General features: G+C 43.4%; 1 long non-coding RNA gene across 1 annotated transcript in view; it reads left to right on the top strand.

The window, feature by feature from the left end:
• Window positions 1-13,665, top strand: part of LOC138792686 (uncharacterized) — a 63,661-nt gene extending 49,996 nt beyond the window's left edge. The window contains exon 3 of the long non-coding RNA XR_011363174.1: window positions 13,585-13,665. This is a non-coding gene — a long non-coding RNA (uncharacterized lncRNA). The remainder of the gene's footprint in view (window positions 1-13,584) is intronic.
• Window positions 13,666-14,667: the final 1,002 nt, after the last annotated feature.

Below are 14,667 nucleotides of genomic sequence, written 5' to 3'. Positions count from 1 at the left end.
GGGCATTGCCTTGGTCTGTTGGGTGAAGCTCCAGAAAAAGTTTGAGAAGCACTGGTCTGAGAGTGTTAGGGATCTGGTCTTGAGTATTATTTTAAAAGGGTCTGGGGTCTGAATTAATTTCAGGGTCTGGTCCAGAGTCCTATTAATATAGGGATCTTATTAAGGGTGTTTTCACACGTGCAGGGTCTGCAGCACATTTGATGGCGCAGATTTGAAGTTGGAGATTCAAAGCAAACCTAATGTCGGCCATCAAATCTGCTGAGGATCCTGTACAAGTGAACGCACCCTAAGGGTGCCTTCACACCTACCGACTCGCAGCGTTAATAACGCTGCGAGTCGGCTAGGTCCTGGCAGATCACTGTCAGTACATACACGCAGCCGTCTGAACGACCGCTGCGTGTATGTAAATCTGCCGGCCACTTAACCCCTTCTGATGCCGGCCAGCCGTCTCCCCCTCCACTCTGTATACATTACCTCTTCGCTCCACGGGGTCCCGGCGTCCTGCTCTCGTGCCCGTCCAATCAGTGTGTTTCCCTGCCACAGCCACTGATTGGCCGGGCGGGAGAGCAGTACGCCGGGACCCCATGGAGCGCGGACAGGTAATGTATGCAGAGCGGAGCGCGAGGCGGCCGGCATCAGAAAGGGTTAAGCGGCCGGCAGATTTACATACACGCAGCGGTTGTTCAGACGGCTGCGTGTATGTACTGACAGTGATCTGCCAGGACCTAGCCCGCTCGCAGCGTTATTAACGCTGCGAGTCGGTAGGTGTGAAGGCACCCTAAAAATGCTATTTAAAGCAGAGGCATTTTACATATGCGAATGAATGCTTATAGTGAACATATGCCAGAGCCTTCTGTGTGAGATATAAATTAGGAAATCCTTATAACATATGCCTCCAGTGGTGGGTTTCAACCCAGTATGAACAGAACCGGTAAGAGAAAGATTTCCAGCAACTCTGCGGTATTTCAATCAAACAACGTCTTTATATGTACAAAAAAAAGCACACTCCATAGTCCACAAGTCTATAACCAAGACATATCAGGCACGCAGGCGGTTAATCATGGCATACAGGTATGATATTGTGAACTGTTTAAAAAAATAGGAACAGTAGTGAATCATGTGACCTTGTCTCAAAGGTTTTTAAACAATATCCTACCTGCCATGATTAAGAGTCTACGTGCCTGAAATGTGTTGGTTATAGACAGGGCCGCCGATAGGGCAGTACAAGTGGTACTGCCGTATGGGGCCCGGACCCTAAGAGACACGGGGGGGGGGGGCCCGGCGGGCCCGCCGGCCGCCGCCCCCCGACCGCTACGCTAGGGGGGCCCGCACGGCCCCCCTTGCCACCTGTTTTTGAGCATCCCGAAAAGCTGCGGCCACGCAGCTTCTCGGGATGCACTGATCGCTTTAATGTTCCGCCCGCACAGCGGGCGGAACATTAAAGCGATCAGAATACAGGAGAAGGACCTGTCAGCGTCCTCCTCCTGTATTCTCTCCCATAGGCTGCCGGCACTTCATACCAGCAGCCTATGGGAGGCTGGGCCGTGATCATGTGCCCCTCCGGCAGGCGTGATGATGTGACGTCATCACGTCTGCCGGAAGTCCCGTCCCTGCGGCTCGCAAGATGGAGCCCGAAGAGGAGGAGGAAGAGCTGCTGCCTGCACAGCGCGGATTAGGTGAGTAGGATGTTTTTTTTTTTTAGGGGCACCTCTGGGGGCGTTATTAGTGTATGGGGGCACCTCTGGGGGCATTATTAGTATATGGGGGCACCTCTGGGGGCATTATTAGTGTATGGGGGCACCTCTGGGGGCATTATTAGTATATGGGGGGCACCTCTGGGGGCATTATTAGTGTATGGGGGCACCTCTGGGGGCATTATTAGCTTATGGGGGCACCTCTGGGGGCATTATTAGTGTATGGGGGCACCTCTGGGGGCATTATTAGTGTATGGGGGCACCTCTGGGGGCATTATTAGTGTATGGGGGCACCTCTGGCGGCATTATTAGTATATGGGGGCACCTCTGGGGGCATTATTAGTATATGGGGGCACCTCTGGGGGCATTTTTAGTATATGGGGGGCACCTCTGGGGGCATTATTAGTATATGGGGGGCACCTCTGGGGGCATTATTAGTTCATGAGGGCACCTCTGGGGGCATTATTAGTATATGGGGGCACCTCTGGGGGCATTATTAGTTCATGGGGGCACCTCTGGGGGCATTATTAGTGTATGGGGGCACCTCTGGGGGCATTATTAGTATATGGGGGCACCTCTGGGGGCATTATTAGTTCATGGGGGCACCTCTGGGGGCATTATTAGTGTATGGGGGCACCTCTGGGGGCATTATTAGTATATGGGGGCACCTCTGGGGGCATTATTAGTATATGGGGGCACCTCTGGGGGCATTATTAGTATATGGGGGCACCTCTGGGGGCATTATTAGCTCATGGGGGCACCTCTGGGGGCATTATTAGTATATGGGGGCACCTCTGGGGGCATTATTAGTATATGGGGGCACCTCTGGGGGCATTATTAGTTCATGGGGGCACCTCTGGGGGCATTATTAACTCATGGGGGCATCTCCGGGGGCATTATTAGTGCATGGGGGTACCTCTGGGGGCATTATTAGTTCATGGGGGCCACCTCTAGGGGCATTATTAGCTCATGGGGGCACAGCTGGGAATCCTACATACAGGGGGCATCCCACACAGCTCAGTTACTTTGGGAGCCTACAGGGGGGAGAAAGGGAAGGAAGTTGCTAGAAATGTGCGGAGCCTAAATTGTTTGTCTCGCAGGTTCTAAGGGGATGAAACATATCTGGAAGGAATCATCATGGAGGTCTGGGCCGGATGGAGAGGAAAAGGGAAAGTAACGCCTCAGATCAAAGAAGACGTCACCTGTGAGTCCCTGTATGACACTTTTCTTATTTTGTAGAACATCATTTAGTAGGGGCGCCCCGAGGTGACAGCTACTACATTATCTGTACTCAGAGATATCACTGTGTTATCTGTTGTGTTACATAGGACTGCAGGTGACTACTACATTATCTGTACTCAGAGATATCACTGTGTTATCTGTGGTGTTACATAGGACTGCAGGTGCCAGCTACTACATTATCTGTACTCAGAGATATCACTGTGTTATCTGTGGTGTTACATAGGACTGCAGGTGACTACTACATTATCTGTACTCAGAGATATCACTGTGTTATCTGTGGTGTTACATAGGACTGCAGGTGACATCTACATTATCTGTACTCAGAGGGATATCACTGTGTTATCTGTGCTGTTACATAGGACTGCAGGTGACATCTACTACATGATCTATACTCAGAGATATCACTGTGTTATCTGTGGTGTTACATAGGACTGCAGGTGACTACTACATTATCTGTATTCAGAGATACCACTGTGTTATGTGGTGTTACATAGGACTGCAGGTGATATCAGGTGATTTCTCCAGGTTGCAGAAGTTCAAACTTCATCGTGCCCTGGTGTGCTGGTGTCTGTATGTCTGTATACATGTGTGCTGGTGTCTGTATACATGTGTGCTGGTGTCTGTGTGTGAGATCAATTCTAGAGAACTGGCTCATATATCCCATTTTCCCCAGTGGCTTAAAATGTAACCTCTGTTATACAGTTATAGAATTGTAGAACCTAAATGTGAACAAGGTGCAATTCAAATAGACACTTACTTGTATAGCTGCCTCTTGTGCTCTGTATGCAGTGCATTATATTCACCCTTGCAACGTACAATTTATAGCGTGTCTACAAGCCCAGCGGGGCTCATTATGATGGAGACTAAAACTTATACAAGAGTGGGGTAGGGGTTCCCCTGTATTCAGAATGCTGTTGAGTGCTAGGCAATGCCCCATCTGGGATTATTGAATTTCGGGGGTCTATGCAGAGCAGGATAAAGACACCTCTGCTGCACAAACAGGATCTCCTAGAAAGCGTTCTCACCGCCATGTATTCGCTATCACTGGCTTGGGTGAGCTAAACTAGTCTGCCTGGGGGGGGGGTGATTTGTACATGCTCACTAACATGGAACAGCCTCATTCTATTAGCCTTATCAACATATTCTATGTTAGTGAGCATACCGGGGGGGGATATTGGTGAACATATACAAATCACACAGCCCCCCAGACCCTCGAAATTCAATAACCCCAAACGGGGCATTGCCTGGTACTCACCAGCATTCTGAATACAGGGGAACCCCTACCCCACTCTTGTATAAGTTTTAGTCTCTATCATAATGAGCCCCGCTGGGCTTGTAGACGCGCTATAAATTGTACGTTGCAGGGGTGAATATAATGCACTGCATACAGAGCACAAGAGGCAGCTATACAAGTAAGTGTCTATTTGAATTGCACCTTGTTCACATTTAATTTCTATAATTTTATAACTGTATACCAGAGGTTACATTTTAAGCCACTGGGGAAAATGGGGTATATGAGCCAGTTCTCTAGAATTGATCTGAACCAAATTATACCTCCCAGCAAGGCGTGGGTCGAACACACAATTTTTTTTTTTTTTTTTTTATTAATGTGGGGGGCCCAGACACTTTGGTTGTATGGGGCCCCGAAATTCCTGATGGCGGCCCTGGTTATAGACTTGTGGACTATAGAATTTGCTCTTTTATACAAATAAAGATGCTGTTTAATTGGAATACCACCAAGCTGCTGGACATCTTTCTCTTACCGGTGTTGATCTGGGCTACCTTTGCCACACAGCGGATCCGAGCACAGGTGGCTTCCAGTTTAAGTGGTGAGCTGTGGTTACTTTTCTATTCCGTATGAACAGAACCTTATAAACAATATTTTACCTTTACCAGTGTCTTGTGTCTTGTGTCTTTGTATACTAATTTATACTGCCACCTAGTAGGGCTATCAGACAGGTCCCCAGCCATTTTTATTTTAATTGCTGTAGTAAAGGAGTCTCTACCTTTTTAGACTGTTGCTGCTATTTTGTGGGTACAGTGAAAGCACTAGTGAGATCATAGTGATGGATATATATATATATATATATATATACTGGAAAATGTACCCGGCGCTGCCCGGGTATAAAGGGTCAGTGTGTTAATTAGATATGTTCCAAGGTCGCCCAGGAGGCAAATCTATGCCCTTGTTTTTTTTGTGGAAATCGCCAGGAGCCCCATATATCCCTTTATACGCTATATACCCCGACAATTCTGCATTGTTTGTGTAAATTGTAGCTCATGCACATTAGAAATAAACTAAAAACTTTAAACATCCTAAATATCTAATAGCCAAACTGAGATGTCATGTGATCAGACTGTATACAGAGCCTGGTTATATACAACATTGGCAGTTTTATATAGAGCCTGGTTATATACAAAGATTGTCAGTGTTATATACAGCCTGGTTAAATGCAACATTGGCAGTGTAATATACAGCCTGGTTATATGCAACATTGGCAGTGTTATACAGTATACAGCCTGGTTATGTACAACATTGGTAGTGTTATGCTGAGCCTGGGTATATACAACATTGATATTGTTAGTGGAGGTCCTGTATACCTGTAGTGTATATTTGGTGGAGGTCATGTATACCTGTAGTGTATAGTTTTGGGGTCCTGTATACCTGAAGTGTGTACTTTTGGGGTCCCTCCGCTGACTGCAGACCATAAGTAAGGTGTGTATGCAAAAAATCTGCAGCTTATAATAATAAGTGCATACACAATCCTGCATCATCATAATCTGGCCCTCTTAGGCACTACCTTTCATTCTTGGTGAGGACAATACAGAAGAGGTTTCAAAGTTTCTAATACTGTATACACTCCCCCCCCCCCCCTTGCAGGTACTCCTATACAATACAGAAGAGGTTTCAAAGTTTCTAATACTGTATACACTCCCTCCCTGCAGGTAGCCTACATATTGTATACACTTCCCCCTGCAGGTAGCCCCCATACTGTATACACCCCCTCCACCCCTGCGGGTAGCCCCCATACTCTATACACTCCCCCCACTTGCAGGTAGCCCCCATACTCTATACCCCCCCTTGCAGGTAATCCCCATACTGTATACACTCCCCCCCCCTTCTTGCAGGTTGTCCTCATACTGTATACACTCCCCCCTGCAGGTAGCCCCATACTGTATACATTCCCCCCTGCAGGTAGCCCCCATACTCTATACACTGCCCCCCTTGCAGATAGCCCGCATACTTTATACCCTCCCCCCTTCAGGTAGCCCCCATGCTGTACAAACTCCCCTCTGCAGGTAGCCCCCATGCTGTGTACACTCCCCCCTTCGGGTAGCCCCCCATGCTGTATACCCCCCCCAAGGTAGCCCCCATGCTGTATACATTCCCTAACACCCCCTTACTGTATACATTCCCCAACACCACCACCAGGTAGGTAAGCACCTTACTGTATACACTGTATACACACCGTACACTGTTAGGGTGCCTTCACACCTACCGGATTCGCAGTGGATTTTACACTGTGAATTTGCAACGAAATCCACTGCGGATCCAGTGACATTCAACCCTAGGCTCCCCTCCAGTGTGTACAGCGCTGTGCTGTTGCTGGCCACGGCTCTCTCCTCACGGCTCTCGACGTCCCCCCCGAAGCAAGCTGGAGCGGTTTGTGCAGCATACAGAGCCGTGAGGAGAGAGCTGTGCCCAGCAGCAGCACAGTGCTGAACACACTGGAGGGGAGCCTGCACCATCTAACAGCGGTCTGTGTGGGCGAGATGATGGGTGCCTCTGTCAGTGTAAGTTACGCTCTGGCTGCCAAGGGGGTTAATTTACATACTCGCAGCGGGATGTCAATCTCGCTGCGAGTATGTAGTGTCATAGGGTTGAATGACACTGGATCCGCAGGGGATTTCGCTGTGAATTTGCAGCGTGAAATCGGCTGCTGATCTGGTAGGTGTGAAGGTACCCTTACTGTATTTATTTCTGTGGATCTGTTGTGAGGCAGCTTGCCCTAGCAGCCAATCAGATTCCAGCTCCCTATGAAAATGAAAGTAGTAATCCTATTGGTTGCTAAGACTCCCAACTGCCATTTACTGCTGGGCATCTGCAGCTAATTATATCACCTGTGTGTGCAGTGTGGAGATTCTCCCATTCATCTCTATGGGGCGCTCTCCCCCCTCCCCCTCCTGTACATCTGGCGGGGACAGGACCTTCAGGCGTTTGGAAGTCTATAGAAGACAGACAGACAGACAGACAGACTTTCATTTTAATGATATAGATATGTTTTCATTACATAAACATTTCCTAAACATATATGGGAAAGTTCCAGCTCTATTGTATTGCTAGAAGCCTAGATAAGGAACTATACCATACATACAGCATTTGTTTGTGTCTCCAGTATCACTACCTCGTCACTGGTTAATGGGGCTTTATGCCATCACTTTCTAGAAACTATTAGGGCATGTTCACATGGTCATGTTTTTAGTTGTGATTATTAAAAACAAAGCTAGAACTGGATGGTAAAAAGAGGGCACATTTTAAAGAGTTTGTCTTGGGATCATTTTTTTTACAGATGCTTGGGAGTGTTGTAAAATTAAAAAAAGAAGATATGCTTACCTCCCCTGATTCTGTGCAGCTGCAGTGTTTGTGCTCCAAGTCTCTGGTCCTGTGGGCTTCTTCCTGGTTCCTGATGATGTATCATCCTCACAGGAACTGATTCACCCAGCCAATCACTGAGTTTTTTTTTTTTTTACTACACCTCCAAGCATCTGTAAAAGAAAAAAAAAAAGGATTCATGGACATCCAATTTAATATTGTACCCTGTTCTTTCTATCCATTCCTAGCTTTGGCTTTAAAAACTGCAACTGCACATGATCATGTGAACACATCCTTTAAAGAAAGAGTGATGCAAAACAGGGAAATAGCACAGTCAACAGTAAAAGAAGCCCCTGGCACTCACTTATCTTCTGCAAAATGATTTATTACAAAATGTGAATAAGTCCATACATAGACAGACAGATAGTCTGTCTGTTTATATATGGACTTATTCACATTTTGTAATAAATCATTTTGCAGAAGATAGGTGAGTGCCGGGAGCTTCTTTTACTGTTAGGGTTCCTTCACACCCACAGGATCTGCAGCAGATCTGCAGCAGATTTGATGGTGCAGATTTGATGCTGTGTTCAGTTATTTAAATAAAATCTGCTGCGGATCCGGTAAGTGTGAACGTACCCTTAAGGAAAGAGTCAGACTTTTCTTTTTAACCAGGATATGAACCGACTAGATGGATGACTCCCCACCATGTTTGTTAATATAATATGCATGTTATAATAGAATCATTGGGTGAAAAGCCTTTTACTATGTTGAGTGCTATTGTAAATTCTGTATTTGTATAAACCTATTGTGAAGAACAATGCACCAGAGACACCGTCATATTTGGTAGATTAATACTTTTACCCTACATCACATTTGCTCATTCATAAATGCATCTGACTCTTTCCCTACAAATAATTTATTACAAGAACTCTATTCCTGCCAAACTCTTTCTGTAGCGATGAAATAATCACAAAGCATCAGGATTACTGTAGAGTACATCCAGCAGTTCCCCTTGGTAATAAAGCGTTCAGGTAAAGTTCTCTTAACCAAAATAATTGTGAATATTATCCCAGGAATTATAAATGAAGCATGTATTCAGGATAAAAGCAAATCAGACATATTTACAAAAACCTATGCATCAGTAACCCTTCTTCTGAATGCTCATGCACTGCTGGAGAAATGTAAGAATCCCTTGTAAATGATAATTGCAGGTAAATGTAGTGATTAAAGTCTGAAATGATAACATTAAATCTTCTCTGCCTGACAATCTGTGCCTCATTGTGCATTTTGAATTGAAATTAACTTGTTTTCACTAAAGAACTACATTGTCATATTGTAAATGGTAAATTAATTCCACTCAATAGTCCAAATCTAAGCACAACTGAAATGGATAAGCCCTTTATTCTATCGATTTCCCTGTATTAAGTTTTTTTAGGAAAATGTAAATGGAAGGCTTGGTTTGCTAATAATGCTATGAATGAGAATATACAATTAACATCTCCTACAAGTAAATTGATACATTGAATTTGGTATTTGTAGTAGAAGTGATTTTTGCCACTATTTGTAGAATTATAATCGTACCAACATATGTTGCAGCACTTTAAAGCAAAAGTAAAGGGGGGGGGGGGGGGTGTCACAGTACCACTTTAACTCTTTCCTTATGGTCTGTAGGGATTGTGGCATCTAGGAGGTTACAAGACGGATGACAGTCCTACCTATCATGCTACCTATTGGAGCCTCAACAATTCAATCATGGTGGTAGTAGTAGTAGGCAGTAATAGTGGATTGCAGAAATAACCCTGATATAATCAATTTGTTTTTTTTGTATAACCTCTTTCTAAATTTATATTAGGTTATCTCATTGGTAATGCCAGCGGCTGAGCAGGGGGTGGGTGGGGTGTAGAGGGCATTGCTGTGTGGATTTCTTTATGTGTATGCCCGCCTTAAGGGCTGTGGACATGCTGCCAGCGGCCAGCTTGTGCGCGGGTGTACATCAGCTCTGATGCATCAGCTCTACTACATCAGCACATCTGCTCTGCTACATCAGCCCATTAGCTCTGCTACATCAGCACATCTGCTCTGCTACATCAGCCTATCTGCTCTGCTACATCATGTTGGGATCAGCTAAGCTCCTGGGGAGTGGGAGCCTACACATAATGGAATACATACTGGGGTGATGTGAAGCACATCAGTAGAAAAAAACTCTTTTGTTTATTGTGCAATGAGCAGGAAAGAAAGCAAAGGGTATGGGTAAGCCAAGGGACCAGTCAGGGAGAAGCACTGCATGATGGGAAATGTAGTTTTCTGGCCAGTGCTATCTTGGATATAGACCATCTTTTAGGAAAATGTGTAACACAGAAACGGCAGAAAGACAGGAGATGGCTCAAAATACTCTGAGGAACTTGGTGAGTAAGACCAGCTAGGTTTGGGAGCATTTTTTTTAGCTCTTGGTAATACCCCTTTAATACTATATTGTGGCACAGAGGGGGCCTAATATTATATGGAGGCTGCACAGAGGGGCCTTATACTGTATGGGGGCTGCACAGTGGGTTCTAATACTATATGTGGGCTGTGTAGAGGGGACCTAATATCATATGGGGGCTGTACGCAGATTTACCTAATACTATATGGGGGCACAAAGGGGGCCTAATACTAAATAAAGCACAAAAAAACTAACATTAAATGGGGGCACAGAGGTGGCCTTACTACTATATGGATGCAGCAACAAAGGGGCCTAATTACTATATGGGGATATAGATGGGTCTAATACCATATGTTGGCACAAACTATGCTTTGCAACTTTAAGTTGGTAAATACAATGCTTTGCAACTTTAAGTTGGTAAATACAGTAACAGTGATGAGTCCTAACTAAGGCTAAGTGCATAGAGTATATTTATTTTGGATCAAGGGGTGGCAATTGGAGGAAATTATTGGCACATAAAAAGACAGGGTGGACTTTAGACTACACACCACTGAACTGTTTGGACATATTGACCAGTGGTATGTCTGGCGTACAAAAAGCAAGCCTTATAACTACTGAATAGCAAATAGTATTCAATTGAAACGCTATTCGCGATATTTGATTGCGGTCGAATATTTGAACGATAACACAGTAAAAGTTTGCCAGCCAATAAACATGCAGGGGGAGGGACAGGCACTAGGAATAGGCAGGACTTTAAAAAAAGACTCTAACTGCGATTGGCTGGCTAAACTATGTCACCTCCTGAGTATACGAATAGGGGATTTCAGATTCGTGTCACCTGCTGCTTTCCATTTTGTTATTTATTTGTTTTTCCTGCTATTTTGTTTCATGAATTTATTGTTGTTAAATTTTATATGCAATTTCATCACTTTGGTTTCGCACTTTCATTTGCACTGGCACTTTCTTACACGTTTTGTCTTCACATTTGTTTCACAATGTGTACTTTGTTTTCACAGTACATCTATTTATGTCAACTTATATGTATGTACAGCTCAGCTTTTGGTATTTGTATTGTGTTGTTTTTTTTTTTATTTTATTCTAGGCATATCCAATTATATAAGTTACTCCCAGATGCACACATAATTAAGACATCTCCATTAGTTTCTTCCATATGAGATGGGATCGATCTATGACATCCTTCATAGTTCCTCATATGGTGGTTGGGGTTGCCTATGTGTCAGGAGTAGGGGATTGGCTCTGTCCATGACCTAGGCCATAATGTGCCATTTTCCTTGTGCATGTGATAATTAATAGTTAAATATCATTTTATAAAAGGAGGAATCTGTAAACTGAGAATTTTTTTATGATGATTTTAATCATACATACATTGGTTTGGTGTAATTATAGGCTATGTGGGAAATGTATTTATTTTTTAGGATCTAATACTATATGAGGGCAAAGAACGTTGGCTAACACTATATGGGGCACAGAGGGGGCCTTACTACTATATGGATGCAGGCAAAGAGAGGCCTAATTACTGTATGGGGCATAGAGAGGGCCCTAACTATTATATGGGGTATAGAGGGAACAATATGGGGGCATAGTGAGCCTAACACTATATGGGTGACCAAAGGCTCTTTTGCTCCTGCCATTATATGCCTCTAAAACTTCTGTTCACTGCCAGAAACCTAGTGGAACAAACCAGAATTCTGATGGGGAAAATGGGGAAAAAGTGGACAGTGGGCAACACTGTTACACTCAAAAGAAAGAAACTCTATTGGGTACAGTAGTGCCATCCATGCTAAGTGATAACCTAGGAAATAGGTGGATAGTGACAAAGGTAGTAGGAGAAGTGTTCAGCTCACCACACCCGCAAGAGGATCCACCCGTCCCGTGCACGGCAGTGCAAGCTTCACCAGGTATATGACCAATAAAAGCCAGCAACCTGGATTCCATCCAAAATACTTCATTTAGGTCTTCACATAAAATACAGATTTAACAGCTTAGCTGACGGGTTTTGGCCAGATGGCCTTACTCATAGCTGGTTATACATGTAAAATTACAAGTCTTATATGTGTATCAGATGCCCCGGAAGCCAATCTTTAACTATCTGGGAGTGGCTACCCAGGCAAAGAGGGGCACACATCACAAATTAATTACACATGTACAAAATTACATAAATATACATGTACATGTATGACCAGCTATGAGTAAGGCCATCTCTGTATCCTAGGACTGCAGTGCCTCTTTGGTCCTCCTACCAGCATATTGATTATGCTGCAGGGTGCTGTGTAGGTCATAGAGCCCCACCTACATTCTGCTAGCAACAGATAGAACTATATCAGCGAAGGTGTTCACCGAGCTCCTAGAATGAAAGCGCCAACCCAGAATGTAGGCAGGGCTCTGCAAACCTACACAAAGCCCTGCAACCTAATCAGTGCAAAGAGGAGAAAGATTATGCACGGAAAAAAACAGGAAAAGATTCCACCCTATTCCTCTTCCACACTGTTCATCAACGAATAAAGATGTTGTTTTTTTTTTTTTTACCAAAATACAAGACATTAACCCAATTTATAAAGGTAAGACTGCATAAGGTTTATTTGGTTGTATACAACAGCGCTGACAGACGGAGGGTGACAGATTTTCTTTTATATCTATGACACTATGTACAATCTCTCCACAGGGCTGTGGAATGTGTTGGTTCTATATAAATGAATATAAAAAAATAAAATAAAATAAAAGTAAAAGTTTAATATTCCATAGCTGAAATGACAGAGATAAAACAAGTGAGAATGATTGAGACAAGAAGTTAAAATAGCTTGTGACTAAACCTAAACATGCTGAAATGCAATCATTATATGACAGCTTCTTTGTGTAGCCTTGTCATGTTACTGAGATGCAGAATAAGATAGTTTAGAATTTTTGAATTTGAAAGACAGCCTGGCCTCAACCTGATGATGGAAGAAAAAATCACAGCGAAATTACTGCTGCCCGAGGACTAGGGGTTTCTTCTAAGGAAAAGAAATTGAATATAAAAGATTTTTCCTACTAGGAGCATAAGCACATGTTCATTATGATAGTTTGATAGTTTATGCAACCTATGTCACACATGTATAAAAGAAAATGCATGGACTTTTAGAAGCCATCTTTTATAGTGAAAAATACAGGTTCATGGTTGTAAAAGTTTGAGAGTGATGATAGATGGACTGACCAGATATGTGAATAGCCATTGTACATTTTTTTGCCCAGTCATCATATAAATCTTTATTTGTACAGTATAAATTGTTTCTTTTCGTTTAGAGCATTTTACTTTTGTTTAAATTATATTTGTGATCTGTATGTTCATCTGGCTTGCGTATTTATTACACTATTGCATCTACAATCTATCTGATGTCCAATGGATCAGCTTTGTGGTGGCTGATCTTAAAGGGGTTATTCAGGCTTAGAAAAACATCCATGTTCTTCCAGAAACAGCACTTCTAGAGTCCTAATATATGTCCCCCATTAGTTTCATTAGTTGCACTAATGGCTACTTTTGAATGTAGCTTTAGATGGATTTTACATCGACTTTCACATTGATTTTACAACTTGTACCCTTCCATGGTCTGGAATCTTCTTTTTTTGTCTTCTAGTGACTGAGAATAAAAAACAACAGTGAGTCCTTCTGAAGACCCTGTTCCCTATTAATACCTGCTGACAAATAGCAACTCATGGTAAAAGCATACAGCGACTAGTCCTATATAATGTATTGTTAGAATTTATACAGCTGAGCCAAGCACATTCATCTCAGCACCACTACATTTGGTCCTTGCTCCACCCGCATACTACCCCCCCCCCCCACACACACACACACCTCCGAGCTGAAGGCAGAAGCAGGACGCAGAGGGGGCCGAGCAGAATGTGGGGAGATGGGACAACCCCTGTAGATGCTCGAGTGCTCGCTACTTGAGTTAAGCATTTTTTCTATGCTTGCTTTCCATTGTTTGCTCTAATTTTTGTATATTTCTTCCCTTGAAGAGACGAAATATACAAGAATTAAAATGAAAAAATGTAATAGGTTTCTGCAAGACACATTGCTGACAGTAGCCTATTACCTATACCTATTACCTATAACCTACAAAAATTTCATTGAAATTTTTGAATATTTCCTTTAAACATCCCTTCAAGGGACAAAATATACAAAAATTAGAGCAAAAAATGCGACAGGTATAACTGACGGCCAATAATCAGATAGGTATAACTTTTCAGCAGTCAGGTGTATGGCCACCTTTACCTGAGCATGACAAGGTGCTTGGTCAGGCATCAAGCACCCCAATTCTTAATCAAGCCCTATGCTCAGCGCTAATAAGGTACTTGTAGGCACATATTAATTTGGCCCAGAAAATACATAGTTGATAGGCTATCATAGTCTATATGTCCTAGTAATTGAGGACACTACGGTACACGTCGTGTATAATCAGAGATGATTCAGGATTGAAGGTCATTAAACAAAGACATGGATAAATATAGAAAATGAGTAAGTGTGAAGGATAAAAGAGAAAAGGGGATGAGAAATTGTCAAGGTGTGATTCAGATAAAAGAAAAGCAGATTTGCTTTATATGAGGAACATGAGCTCCTGGCTGCAGAGTCTCAGTGAGGTATTTCATTTTTATAGGAAAAGAAAAAATGAGCTCTTCCTGACTTAAGCAGCAGGATAAATCTGTTACTAGGGAGT

Source organism: Dendropsophus ebraccatus, chromosome 5 (genome assembly GCF_027789765.1).
Source record: "Dendropsophus ebraccatus isolate aDenEbr1 chromosome 5, aDenEbr1.pat, whole genome shotgun sequence".
Lineage (NCBI taxonomy): Eukaryota > Metazoa > Chordata > Amphibia > Anura > Hylidae > Dendropsophus > Dendropsophus ebraccatus.
The sequence above is the reverse complement of the archived record's forward strand: the minus strand, read 5'-3'. Positions and strand labels throughout refer to the sequence as shown.